The sequence below is a fragment of the Myotis brandtii genome, unplaced genomic scaffold (assembly GCF_000412655.1).
Source record: "Myotis brandtii unplaced genomic scaffold, ASM41265v1 scaffold130, whole genome shotgun sequence".
Taxonomy (NCBI): domain Eukaryota; kingdom Metazoa; phylum Chordata; class Mammalia; order Chiroptera; family Vespertilionidae; genus Myotis; species Myotis brandtii.
In genome coordinates, this window is record NW_005354596.1 from 113,621 (window position 1) to 128,512 (window position 14,892).

A 14,892-nucleotide genomic window follows, 5' to 3' on the forward strand; every position below is an offset into this window, starting at 1 on the left:
CTTTTTAAGGTCTGAGGGTCAAAATTTCCGCAGTTCTTTAGGATGCTTCCCCGAGGTGAGTGCTGTGGTGTTGAAACGCTGGTTTCCCATCTGGAAGAGAGTAGAGATCACAGGAGAGGCTGAGTGTCCCATCTCCTATGTTGTTTCTACCGCCTGGAGAAGGCGTCCTTTCTCAGGCACAGGCTTCCAGAATTAACTCTTCTTACTGTGTAACCCAAATTCCTGGCTCAGTTACCTATGGATGTGCTTACCCCATGCCCTGAGGGTGGCCTTACCAACAACCAGGATGTCCCATTCAGACGGGGCACTCACCTCCATGCCAGTCTCCTGAGTCTTCCCTGCTTACATCTCTATTTTCATTTGACTTAAAACCTCCTTTCCCTCTGACCCGTCCTCCCCTGTACTACAAGTACCTTCTGTTTAGGCAACAATGCCACCAGTTACTGACCCATTTTTCCTGCCAAAGACGCTGCTGGAAAAAGAACTGCAGTATTTCTAATCCTACCAGCCACTGTAAAGATGGCACCCTTCTAGGTTCTTGCAATCTTCTCATTCCCTCAAAAAAGTTTGCTGTCCCATACATTTGTCCTCTGGAGCAGCTGAAAGCCTGCATTCCTGCCTACTCCCCCATCTCATGAGTCCCATGGGGCCATGCATAACAGATGCTCCATACCTAAGCAGCTAATGTACTGACAGCCCCTGAAGCTTGGTAAGGTTCAGTAGGACAAAGCCAACGTTTCCTGCTGTGCCTGTCAACCTTCTCATGATATTTAATAAATTGTGTTTGGGTCCCAAAGTTAGGTACCAGAGCCTAGAGTATGTGTGTGAAGAAGATCCCTCATTCCATTTATTCCACAACTGGCACACAGACACAGCGCCCTGATTAATGGGGTGCAGTAAAGAGCCCTGATCAGCTGGTAAATAACCTTAAAATCTTTGCTTTGATTTATTTAACAGGGCATCTTGCTTGGTTACATAGCAATAATTGTTGTCTGTTAGTAGCTTCTGGCCAGTGTCTTTCCTTACAATCCTATATAATAAAAGCCTAATATGCTAAGTGTCTGATTGTCCGGTCAGCTGTTCAACCAATCAAAGAGTAAATTTGCTAATGATATGCTAAGGCTACTCAACTGTTTGCTATGACGTGCACTGACCATCAGAGGGTAGACGCACTGACCAGTAGGTTAGCTTGCTGCTGGTACGGCCAATCAGGACTGAGTGAGACGGGCTGGACACACCCTGGAGCCCTCCTGTGGTCCCTCCTCAGCTGGCCAACCTCCCGCGTCCCTCCCTGGCCCCGATTGTGCACCGGTGGGGTCCCTCAGCCTGGCCTGTGCCCTCTTGCAATCCAGGACCCTTCGGGAGATGTTGGAGAGCCAGTTTCGGCCGACGGCGTAACGACCGGTCGCTATGACACACACTGACCTCCAGGGGGCAGACAATGCAGGAGCTGACCCCTGGTGGTCAGTGTGCTCCCAGAGGGGGAGCACTGCTCAGCCAGAAGCTGGGCTCATGGCTGGCGAGCACAGCAGCGGTGGTGGGAGCCTCTCCTGCCTCTGCAACAGCACTAAGGATTCTAGACCAATTAAATCCAAATCCCTGCGGGTGGTACTCGGCATTAGTATTTTTTCAGACATCCTCAGGTGATTTCCATGGTCAGTCAAAGCTGGGAATCACTTCAGGGACCACCAATGGGGAGGGGAGAGGTCAAGAGGCGTGCGGCTTCAACCAGAGTAACTTTCTCTAGGACAGTGGTTCTCAGCCTTGGCTGCACATTAGAATCACCTGGGAATCTTTTTAAAATCCTGATTTCTGGGCCTCATCCGGAAATTCTGTTTCTTTGTTACTAATGTTGTGGCCCCACCCCATAACAAAGAAACAGAATTTCTGGAGGATGAGGCCCAGAAATCAGGATTGTAAAAAGATTCCCAGGTGATTCTAATGTGCAGCCAAGGCTGAGAACCACTGTCCTAGAGGGTACCAGATCTAAAACTTGCGCACTACTGATGTTATCTGCACTGTTTCCCCATCTCTCCCCATCTGAGAGCTTGATGTGCTCACCTTACCTGGTGAATGCGGGAGCCACATCTGGTTTATCACTGGGTTTCAGATTCTTATCAGATAAAACCTCTTTGAACTCAATTGAATGGAAAGGAATTAGGCAGAGGAAGAAGTGATTGAAAATGACTTCCCCAGATCTCACCTCCTGACTCCTCCCTCAGCAGGCCTCTTCCAATTTGCGTCTCCTTCTGGCATCCTCCACTCCCTCCCAACATGGTGCCCTTGGCTTTGCACCCCATCATCGACGATTCTGGCCTCTCAGAGAAGTTCTGACCCTGCTGGCTTCTACTTGGAGCTCTGATTTCCCCACGATTCCATTCAGGGTCACTCTTTCTTTATGAAGATCAGTACCTACAATGATGTTCCCCCCGTCTCCCCAGCCACTCACTCCCTGGGCCAAACTGCCACCCTTTCAAAATCCTTCAGTCTTTCCTGTCACCCCCATCCCAAAATTTCTTCGGCCCCACCCGGACCTCCCATCCATGGACTCTCTCACTCTTCTTTGATGTTTGATCCCCTCCACTTCTCACTTCCTGCATTACCAAGTGTGGGTCCCCAGGTTCAACATCATAATCACCTCTCAGCCTTTGCCCCTCTCCCTCTAACATTTTATTCCTGGTTAAATCCGACTCTGCCTGCTCCACACCGGCACCCGACAGCTGAATCATCAGGAAAAACGCAGTCAGACGGCCTGGACTCACTTGCTGTGGGCCTCAGCATGGCCGCCAGCCCACATTACCCCAGTCGGTTCACATTCCCCAAATCTGAGACCACAATTACATAAGATGACAACCTACCTTCTTACTTCAGTGAGAAAATAGAAACTTTAAACTTCCTCATGGTCCCAAATCTGCCAGGCCATTGTATGTCCACCATACTCACTCCTTCCCCTTGTTACTGCAGAGACGCTGATCTGGCCCCACCCGCGTGGGCACTGGGGTCCCATCCCTTTCACCTGCTCAGGATTAGACTCTTGAGAGTACCCAGTCTCTTCCACATTAGCAGTTCCCCCATCTGACTGAAACATTCTCTTCATCATACAAACATCCTTTACAATAAAATCCTAATATGCTAAGTGTCCAGTAGTCTGGTTGGCCGTTCAATCAATCAAAGCGTAATATGCTAATGATATGCTAAGACTATTCAACTGCTTGCTATGATGTGCACTGATCACCAGGGGGCAGATGATCCAACCGGTAGGTTAGCTTGCTGCTGGGATCTGGCCAATAGGGACTGAGTGAGACATGCTGGATACGCCTTGGAGCCCTCCCGCAGTCCCTCCCCAGCTGGCCAACCTCCTGCATCCCTCCCTGGCCCCGATCGTACACCAGTGGGGTCCCTTGGCCTGGCCTGTACCCTCTCACAATCCAGGACCCCTTGGGAGATGTTGGAGAGCCAGTTTTGGCCCAATGGCAAAACGACCGGTTGCTATGACACACACTGACCACCAGGGGGCAGGCGCTCAATGCAGGAGCTGCCCCCTGGTGGTCAGTGCGTTCCCACAGGGGGAGCACCGCTCAGCCAGAAGCCGGGCTCACAGCTGGTGAGTGCAGCAGCAGTGGTGGGACCTTCTCCCACCTCCGCGGCAGCACTAAGGATGTCCCTCTGATGGCTTAGGCCCTCTCCTCAAGGGGAGCGGGCCTAAGCCATCAGTTGGACATCCCTCAAGGGCTCTCGGACTGTGAGAGGGCACAGGCCGGGCTGAGGGACCCCCCCAGTGTGCACGAATTTTGTGCACCGGGCCTCTAGTACTATAATAATATAACTTGTCTCTGAGAAGAAAAAATCTCGCTTGCTACTGGCCTCAGTAGTAAAAGCATGGCATTCAGAAGAGTGGTTACCCCTTGGTGGGAGGGGAATTCTGATGGAGAGGGACACAGGGGGAGCTCCAACAACTGCAGGAAGGCTTTATTTCTTAAGCTGCAGGATGTTCTGTTCCTTTGTAATATATGCTATACACGTGCCAAGGTTGAGACCCCTGGACTAGACCCATCCGCAGCATTTGAAAGTTGATCACTCCCTCCTCCTTGAAATGCTGCTTTCTCCCCTTCAAATACTCTTTCTGGATCCACCTAAAGAAAGTCTTCCCTCCTTCCATATTGCTGCTCCTCCTTGTCTCCCCTGACAGCTTCTATTGCTCCTCCGGACTCCTAAGTCTCAGAGGGTCCCGGGATGCTGCCCTTGGCCCTCTCCTCTACCCTAGTCAAGCTCCTGTGATTTTTTGCTTCTTTTTGACTGATATAGTCCTTCCTCCATGAGAAACCAGGGTGAGCTTTCAAATTGCCAGATGACATCACTCACCTTGCTTAAACCCTTGAATGGTTCTCAATCCACTTAGAACAAAGTCTGCCGTGGCTGGTGGCTCAGTTGGTTAGAGCATCCTCCCAACATGCCAAGGTTGTGGTTCCCATCCCTGGTCAGGGCACATACAAGAAACAACCAATGATGCATAAATAAGTGGAAGAACAAATCAATGTCTCTCTCTCAAAAAAAAAAAAATCAATTAAAAACATTAAGAATTTTTTTTTTTTTACATTTCTTTATTGATTTCAGAGAGGAAGGAAGAGGGAGAGAGAGATAGAAACATCAATGATGAGAGAGAATCATTGATTGGCTGCCTCCTGCATGCCCCCTACTGGGGATCGAGCCCGCAACTCAGGCATGTGCCCTTGGCCGGAATCGAACCTTCAGTCCACAGGCCACACTCTATCCACTGAGCAAAACTGCAAGAATTTTTTTATTTAGTAAAAAAAAAAAAAAAAAAAAAAAAAAAAAAAAAAAAAAAAAAAAAAAAAAAGAACAAATTCCAAACCCTTACTTTGGTCTGTGAAGCCTTCCTAGTCTTGTTCCTCCCCATGTCTCTAACTTCATCCCTTCCTACTTTTTTCCTTCCTTCCTCTGCTCAACCCACTCTGGGCCCCTTGCTGTTCTGTCTAGATGCTATGAATTTAGCATAAAAATCCAATATCTTCCTGCCTCAGGGCCGTGGATGTCCTGTGTGCTCTCTCTGGACACATTCCTTCAGACGTCTGCCGTGTGCTCCCTTCCTTCATTCATGTCTGCACCAATGTCGCCACCACAAGGGGGCTTGGCTTGTCACTTGATTAAAAGCAGCCTTACACACACCTGGGAGCACGTCCCAGCCATTCCCTTACCCTGCTTCACTGTGCTCATTTATCTAATACCACCTGGTTGTACAGAATTGACATCACATTTTCCTGGTGGATTTTTATAGACTACTAGAGGCCCAGCACATGAAATTCGTGCACGGGTAGGGTCCCTAGGCCTGGCTGGCGATCAGGGCTGATCGGGGCCTTCTGGCTGCCAGCCAGGGCCCTCCTTCATTCCGCCCCTGTGGTCAGCACACGTCATAGCGAGCGAGCGAACAAACTCCTGGTCTCCGGTGGAATTCCCGAGGGGACACTTTGCATATTAGCCTTTTATATATAGAGATTATCTTCACTTGAATATAAGCTACAAGAGATGCGGGGCTTTTCCCACTGCCCTATTCCCAGCGCAGTGCCTGGCCCAGAGGAGGGCCTGCTGAGGATCTGCTGAGTGATTGGAAGGGTAGCTCCTGGAGCTGTGTGAGGGGAAAGAAGTGGTCTACATGAGACTTAGCACAAGGCCCACTGCTGTGGTCACCGTATGGTCAGGGCTTGGTAAAGAGCAGCTCTCATCACTAAACATTTCACATGGTAAGGCTGCCTCGCTCTGCCCCAAAGCCCCACCGAGAACACAAGCACAAGCCAAATGCTTTGGGAGCGAACAGGAGGAACAATTTTGACATAAATCCCAGCAGAACTAAAAACCACAGAAACCAGCAAAGCTAAACAGAAGGGAATTTATTTATCCTTTGGAAAGCTAGAATATTTGTGCGCATGCTGAGGCAAATGGCAGAAAGCAAGTGCAGCATATGGTCCCATGTGGTGGGTACAGAACACAGTGGGACGTAAGATTGTCAAGACGTCCAGCTGGCTGGATGCCTGGGACAGGGCAGCAGGAGTGGGTGTTGAGTACTCTGGGAAGGCTGGAGGCAAAGCTGGAGGCGAGTGATGCCAGGTGTAAAGAGGCACCCTTTCCTTACGGCTCCTGCCTTGCCTGCTTTCTCCACCAGCAGTGGGCCCCTTCAAACACGGCGTGTCAACGTGATGGCCCTCTTCCAAGGCTCAATCCTCTGGACTCCTTCTCAGATCACCCCCAGTTGGACATAACTTCCCTCTTTTGCCCTTGCACCTGGAGCTTTGGTTAAATGACTCTCTACCCTTATTAGACTACTGGTGGAGATCTCTGTGTTTACCTCCATGTTTCTTTGGTGACTTCTGCGTACTCAGCAAAGGCTATTGCATGAATAAGAAAATAACCTTACTTCACTCATGTGACAACACAGAACAGCCACCAGCTCACAAATTACCTCCACCAGGTCCTGGACCTCGCCTTGGGTTATGCCAGTGGTCGGCAAACTCATTAGTCAACAGAGCCAAATATCAACAGTACAACGATTGAAATTTCTTTTGAGAGCCAAATTTTTTAAACTTAAACTATATAGGTAGGTACATTGTTAACTTAATTAGGGTACTCCTAAGGCTTAGGAAGAGCCACACTCAAGGGGCCAAAGAGCCGCATGTGGCTCGCGAGCCGCAGTTTGCCGACCACGGGGTTATGCCATCAGATTAGAACGTTAATGAAGGCAAAAGCCCTTCTGGGAGAAGGCGGAGAGTGGCAGCAGACGCCAGACCCTCTGAGCCACCTTGGCAGGCGGGGTCTCGGAAAGAAGGGACTCCAGGTGGGTGTAAAACAGTTATTTCAGGTAAATCCTCAGAAACTTGTCAGGTATGGCTTTTTCACTCAGCCGATCTTCAGCAGGGCCCCCTGGGAAGAGGGAAGAAATTGTTCCAGAATGGGGTTCGCCTCCTTAATCACAGCAGAACCAGTGACCCCCCTCCCTGGCAAGTCCTTCCCTTCTCCCAGAAGTATCTTTGACTTTCTTTTTTTTAAGTTCTTAAATAACCCTCTCATGAAAAATCAGCAGTCGCCACAGATGAAGTCCCCGCAGAATCTTTACTCCTTCCGTCGTCCCATCTCCAGCTCACTCGCTGCAGCACCAACACGGCCTTTGCGGGCCCCGACTTCCCTCGTTCTGTTCTTCCGTTCCTTTCGCTGCTCCCTTCAGGTCTTTCATCTCACACAGGCCGTGTCTCTCAAGTCTATGTTTGGGCTCCCTTTCCTTTGGGTAATTCAGGAGTCATACATCCGGCCAGAGCCAAGATGGGTGCTGAATCCAAACACAAAGATGGCACCTGCTGTGGTCTTGTCTGTTTTGGCTAGTTTTTCCTAATTTTTGTCTTACGTATGTTGCCTTCCCAGGATGAAGGACGTCAGTGAGCACTTGTTTCCTCTGGAATAGTTTGTTGGTCATGAACTTCGCAGTCCAGATAGTTACTATGCTGTTCATGATGGGGGCCAGTCTTCAAGCTGCCAGGGAGGAAAAAAGTCTTTGACCTTGTTAACCCAGAGTCTCCCATAATCTTACTCTCTTTTGGGAGGTTCCTGTGTGTTCCTCCCTCTTGTCCTTCTTACCTGAAACTGGGGAAATGTCTTAGTTGCATCCATAAACTTTGATGCTGTGAGGTTAGTCCCTGGGCCATTGAAGAAAAAAAGAGGGCAGAGGACACTTGTAATGAGAGGGTGGGATTGAATCCAGTCACTTGGGGAAGAAGTTTCCTTTTCATCTCTTCCCCCAAGTCTGCTCTTCCATTTTATTCTCAAATCTTTAGGGAAAAGAGGAGAGAGACATCGCTCCTTCCTCACTCCCCAGTCCATGCCTCTATCCTAACAGGTAAGCAGTTTTTGATTTGTCACCCTCTTTTTGTGTCTTCTTTAGATCCCATGTTCTTTAGCCAGGTCTGGGGACATAATCCTCCTGGCTTATCTCCCTTCTTCTTCCCGATTCCCTGGTGACTGTTCTCAGAGAGCTGAGCCCCAGCAGCAGGGGGAGGAGCGGGGAAGGAGCAACACATTCTTTCTGTCAGTCAGCGTTCACGCAATGACACTGGGAGATGCCTCTGCTCCCCCTTTTTGGAGTTTTCACACCCCAACTCCTTCTGGGTCCTGTGTTTTCCTCAAGCTGAGACCTGGAGGATCTACACATCCACGATTTCTCTCTGGGAACTTCTGAGGCCTCTTATAAAACTTAAATTTTGTGTTTTCATTTTGATGGGTCATCTTTTAAAAAATAAAAGTCAGCCCTAGCTGGTTTGGCTCAGTGGATAGAGCATCGGCCTGCGGACTGAAGGATCCAAGGTGCGATTCGGGTCAAGGGCACATGCCCGGGTTGTGGGCTTGATCCCCAGTAGGGGGCGTGCAGGAGGCAGCAAATCAATGGTTCTTTCTTATGATTTATGTCTCTCTCTCTTTCTCTCTCTCTCTCTCCCTTCCTATCTGAAATCAATAAAAATATATTAAAAAATAATATTCATTTGGGATAATTTGCATTACTTTTTTTTAGGAGTTTCAGCACCTATATTTGTATTGGGTTTTATAGTCACAATGGTGATAAGAGAGGACCTGAAGAGACAAAGTTGCCCCTTTAATTCAGTGTTTCTCAATATGAAGGTCTATAGATATGTTCGTGGAACCTTCAGTTCTTTTTTAAAAAATCTTTATTGTTGAAAGTATTATATATGTCCCCATTTTCCCTCCATCAGCCCTCTCCAGCCCTCCCCAGACCCTCACCACCCCCCTATCTGCTCCCATGGGTTATGTATATATGCATACAAGGTTATGTATATACTAGTATGCACCCACCCACCATCCCCTGTCTTCCCTCTGAGGTTCCCCACTCTGTTCCATGCTTCCATGTTTCTGCATCCATTCCATTCATCAGTTTATTTTGTTATTTAGATTCCCCATATGAGTGAGATCATGTGATACTTGTCTTTCTCTGACTGACTTATTTCACTTAGCATGAAACTCTCCAGGTCCCTCCATGCTGTCTCAAAGGGTAAGAGATCCTTCTTTTTTACTTCTGCATAGTATTCCATGGTGTAAATGTACCACAGCTTTTTTACCCACTCACCTACTGATGGGCACTTGGGCTGTTTCCAGATCTTAGTTATTGTAAGTTGTGCTGCTATGAACATAGGGGTGCATACATTCTTTCTGGTTGGTGTTTTGGGTTTTCATGGGATATATTCCTAAAAGTGGGATCACTGGGTCAAATGGCAGTTCCATATTTAATTTTTTAAAATTTTTTAAAAATATATATTTTATTGATTTTTTAAAGAGAGGAAGGGAGAGGGATAGAGAGTTAGAAACATTGATGAGAGAGAAACATCGATCAGCTGCCTCCTGCACACCTCCTACTGGGAATGTGCCCACAACCAAGGTACATGCCCTTGACCAGAATTGAACCTGGGACCCCTCAGTCCGCAGGCTGACGCTCCATCCACTGAGCCAAACCAACCAGAGCCATATTTAATTTTTTGAGGAAACTCCATACTGTTTTCCATAATGGCTACAGAAGTCTGCATTCCCACCAGCAGTGTACTAGGGTTTCTTTTTCTCCACATCCTCACCAGCACATGCCATTTGTTGATTTGTTGGTGGTAGTCATTCTGACAGGTGTGAGGTGATACCTCATTGTCATTTTAATTTGCATCTCTGATGATCAGTGACTTTGAGCATTCTTTCATATGTTTCTTGGCCATCTGTATGTCCACTTTGGAGAAGTGTCTATTTAGGTCCTTTGCCCACTTTTTAATTGGATTGTTTGTCTTACTTTTGTTAAGTTGTATGAGTTCCTTATATATTTTAGATATTAACCTTTATCAGATGTATCATTGCTAAATATATTCTCCCATACAGTGGGCTCCCTTTTCATTTTGTTGATGGTTTCTTTTGCTGTGCAGAGGTCTTTTATTTTGATGTAGTCCCATTTGTTTATTTTCTCCTTACTTTCTTTTGCCCTAGGAGATACATCAGTAAACATATTGTTACTTGAGATGTCTGAGATTTTGATGCCTATGATATTTATAGTTTCCCAACTTATATATAAATCTTTTATCCATTTTGAGTTTATTCTTGTGTATGATGTAAGTTGGTGGTCTAGTTTCATTTTCTTGCATGTATCTGTCCAATTTTCCCAACACCATTTATTGAAGAGACCGTCTTAACTCCATTGTATGCTCTTGCCTCCTTTGTCAAATATTAATTGAGCATAATGGCTTGGGTCAATGTCTGGGTTCCCTGTTGTGTTCCATTGGTCTATATGCCTGTTTTTGTGCCAGTACCAGGCTGTTTTGATTATGGTGGCTTTGTAGTATAACTTGAATTCTGGTATTGTGAATCTTACAACTTTTGTTTTTCTTTCTCAAGATTGTTGCAGCTATTCAGGGTCTTTTTTGATTCCATATAAATCTTTGGAGTATTTCTTCTAGATCTGTGAATTATGCTGTTGGTATTATAATAGGGATTGCACTGAATCTGTAGACTGCCTTGGGTAGTATGGACATTTTACTGATGTTGACTTTACAATTCCATGAACACATTAGTTTCTTCCACTTGTTTATATCTTCTTCTATCTCTTTTTTCAATGTACTATAGTTTTCTGAGTATAGGTCTTTTGCCTCCTTGGTTCAGTTTATTCCTAAGTATCTTAATTTTTGTTGTTGTTGTTGTTGCAATGGTAAATGGGATAGTTTGTTTAGTTTCTTTTCCTGGGAATTCATTATTGGTTTATAAAAAAGCCATTGATTTTTGGGTGTCGATTTTGTATCCTGCAACTTTGCCAAATTCACTTATTAAATCTAATAGATTTTTGGTGGAGTCTTTAGGATGTTCTATGTATAATATCATGTGATCTGCAAATGAGAGTTTTACTTCCTCCTTTCCAATTTGGATGCCTTTTATTTCTTCTTCTTGTCTGATCGCTGTGGCCAGGACGTCCAGTATTACGTTGAATAAGAGAAGTGACAGTGGACTTTCCTGTCTTGTTCCTGTTCTTAGAAGAAATGGTTTTAGTTTTTGCCCATTGAGTATGATGTTCGTTGTAGGTTTGTCATATATGGTCTTTATCATGTTGAGATATGCTCCCTCTATTCCCACTTTGCTGAGAGTTTTTATCAAAAATGGGTGTTGGATTTTGTCCAATGCTTTTTCTGTGTCTATCGATATGAACATGTGTTTATTGTCTTTCAATTTGTTTATGTGATGTATCACGTTTATTGATTTGCGAATATTGTACCAGCCTTGCATTCCTGGAATTAATCCCACTTGATCATGGTGTATGATCTTTTTAATATATTGCTGGATGCAATTTGCTAATATTTTCTTGAGGATTATAGCATCCATGTTTATCAGGGATATTGGCCTGTAATTCTCTTTCTTTGTGGTGTCCTTATCTGGCTTTGGAATTAAGATAATGCTGGCCTCATAAAAAGATCTTGGAAGTGTTCCTTCCTCTTGGATTTTTTTGAATAGTTTGAGGAGTATAGATGTTCTTCTTTAAATGTTTGGTAAAACTCCCCTGTGAAGCCGTTCAGACCCCACTTTTGTTTGCTGGGAGTTTTTTGTTTTGTTTTGTTTTGTGGGTTTTTTTTTTTTTTTTTTTTTTTTTTTTACTTCTTCTATTTCCTCAGTTGTTATTGGCCTATTCAGGTTTTCTGATTCTTCCTGATTTAGTTTTGGGAGATTGTATTTTTCTAGGAATCTGTCCATTTCATCCACATTGTCCAGTTTGGTGGCATATAGTTGTTCATAGTATTTTCTTACAATCCTTTGTATTTCTGTGGTGTCAGTGGTTACTTATCCTCTTGTGTTTCTGATTTTATTTATTTGGGTCCTCTCTTTTTGTTTCTTGATGAGTCTGGCTAAAGGTTCATCAATGTTGTTTATCCTTTCAAAGAACCAGATCTTGGTTTCATTGATTTTTTTGTATTATTTTTTAAGTCTCTGTGTCATTTATTTCTGCTTTAATCTTTATTATTTCCTTCCTTCTACTTACTCTGGCCTTTTCTTGTTCTCTTTCTAATTCTTTAAGTTGTAAGCTTAAATCATTTATTATTAATTTTTCTTGTTTTTTTGAAGTATGCCTATATTGTTATGAATTTCCCTCTCAGGACGGCTTTTGCTGTGTCCTAGAGACTTTGGGTTGTTGTATGTTCATTTTCATTTGTTTTCAGGAAGTTTTTTATATCTTTCTTGATCTCACTGGTAACTCATTCATTGTTTAATAACATGTTATTCAGCATCCATGTGTTTGAATATTTTAGGGTGTTGATTTCTAATTTCATTCCATTATTATCTGAGAAGATGCTTGATATGATTTCAATCTTCTTGAACTTGTAGAGACTTATTTTGTGTCCTAACATGTGGTCTATCTTTGTGGATGACGCATGTGCACTTGAGAAGAATGTATATGCTGCAGCTTAGTGGTGAAATGTTCTATAAATATCCATTAAAACCATGTGATACAGTGTGTCACTGTTTCTTTGTTAATTTTTTGTCTGGAAGAGTTATCCAGTGAAGTCAGTAGGGTGTTAAAGTCCCTTACTATGACTGTATTGTTGTTGATCTCTCCCTTAAAGTCCTCTAAAAGTTTTTTTTTTATATATTTAGGTGTTCCTATATTGGAACATATATGTTTACCAAGGTTATATCCTCTTGTTGGATCAATCCCTTTAGTATTATGTAGTGACCTTTGTTGCCTCTTGTGATGGCCTTCATTTTGAAGTCTATTTTGTCAGATATGAGTATTGCTCCCCCAGTTTTTTTTTCTTTTTCTTTTCCATGGAAAATTTTTTCCATCCCTTCACTCTCACCCTGTGTGAGTCTTTTGTTCTGAGATGGGTCTCTTGTAGATAGCATATAGGTGGGTTGTGTTGTTGTATCTATTCAGCTACCCTATTTCTTTTGATAGGAGCATTTAGTTCATTTACATTTAAGGTTATTATTGATAAGTACTTATTTGTTGCCATTTTGATTCTGTATGCCTAGGTTTCTCTATTTTTTCTTCTCATTACAGCAGTCCCTTTAGCATTTCTTGTAGTGCTGGATTGGTGGTGATGAACTCCTTTAGCCTTTTTTTTGGTCTGGGAAGCTATTTCACTATCTATTTTGAATGAAAGCCTTGTTGTGTATATCTTGGTTTCAGATCCTTGGTTTCCATTACCTTGAGTATTTCATACCATTCCCTTCTGTCCTGTAGACTTTCTGATGAATTTTAGCCTTATGGGAGCTCCTTTGTAGGTAACAGTTTGCTTTTCTCTTGCTGCCTTTAAGATTCTTTGTCTTTAATTTTTGGCATTTTAATTATGATGTGTCTGGGTGTGGGACTGTTTGGGTTCTTCTTGCTTGGGGTTCTCTGTGCCTCCTGAACTTTTGTGACTTTTTCCTTCACTTGGTTAGGGATGTTTTCTGCCATTATTTCTTCATACATGTTCTCTATTTTTGCTCCCTTTCTGCCTCTTCTGGCATGGTTACTGTATGAATATTGTTACATTTCATATTGTCCCACAGCTCCCTTAAGTCCACCACCTGGGCAAGTGCCCTGATGGGGAATCAGACCGTGACCTCCTGGTTCATAGGTGGATGTGCAACCATTGAGCCACGCCAGCTGGGCCACGGGCCACACTTTGAATAGCATGATTCTAGAATAACTTCACCCCATTCCCTTCATCCCTTGCTCCGTGCCCCTTTAGTGTGTCCTATCTTTTCAACAGGGTGGGGCAATTGCTTCTGCAAAGAGGCTAATGGTCATTCTCAGTCTCTCTCTTTTTTTTAATTTCTTAAAGTATTACAAAGAGTATTACACATGTCTCCTTTTTTCTCCCCCTTGACATTCCTCCGGCTTCCCCCACCCCCCAGTGTCTTGTGTCCATTAGTTATTCTCATATGCATGCATATAAGTCCTTCGGTTGATCTCCTACTCCCCCCAACTCTCCCCAGGTTCCCACTGTAGTTTGACATTCTGCTCAATGCTGCTCTGCCTCTGTATCCATTTTCGTTCATCAGTCTATAATGTTTCTTATTATCCATAAATGAGCGAGTTCATGTGGTATTTTTCTCAGCTTCCCAGGGGCTGTCTCAGTCTCACAGGGGCCATCTCAGCCTCACAGGGGCCGTCCCTGCCTCACCAGGGCCGTTTCAACCTCACCGGGGCCGTTTCAACCTCACCGGGGCCGATTCAACCTCACCGGGGCCGTCTCAGCCTCACCGGGGCCGTCTCAACCTCACTGGGGCCGTTTCAGCCTCACCGGGGCCATTAAACCTCACCGGGGCCGTTGCAACCCCACCGGGGCCATCCCAGCCTCACCAGGTCCGTCCCGGCCTCACCGGGTCTGTCCTGGCCTCACAGGGGCTGTCTCGACCTCACAGGGGCCGTCTCGACCTCACAGGGGCCGTTTCAATCTCACCGGGGCCATTTCAACCTCGCCAGGGCAGTTGCAACCTCACCAGGGCCGTCGCAACCTCACCGGGGCCGTCGCAACCTCACCGGGGCCGTCTCAACCTCACCGGGGCTGTTTCAGCCTCACCGGGGCCGATTCGACCTCACCGGGGCCGTCTCGACCTCACAGGGGCTGTCTCAACCTCACTGGGGCCGATTCAAACTCACCGGGGCCGTCTCACCCTCACCGGGGCCGTCTCAACCTCACCGGGGCCATTTCTGCCTCACCGGGGCCGTTTCAGCCTCACCAGGCCCGTTTCAACCTCACCGGGGCTATTTCAACCTCACCGGGGCGTCTCAACCCCACTGGGGCCATCCCACCCCCACCGGGGCTGTCCCAGTCTCACCGGGGCCGCCTCAGCCTCACCGGGGCCATCCCAGCCTCT

The 14,892-nt window shown here is 45.6% G+C and overlaps 1 long non-coding RNA gene across 1 annotated transcript in view; it reads right to left on the minus strand.

Annotated features, from left to right (window-relative positions):
• Positions 1 to 14,892, minus strand: part of LOC102261633 — a 20,269-nt gene continuing 5,377 nt past the window's right edge. The window contains exons 2-3 of the long non-coding RNA XR_313199.2: positions 4,363 to 4,474; positions 1 to 90 (exon numbers count right to left, since the gene is read on the minus strand). This is a non-coding gene — a long non-coding RNA (uncharacterized LOC102261633). The remainder of the gene's footprint in view (positions 91 to 4,362; positions 4,475 to 14,892) is intronic.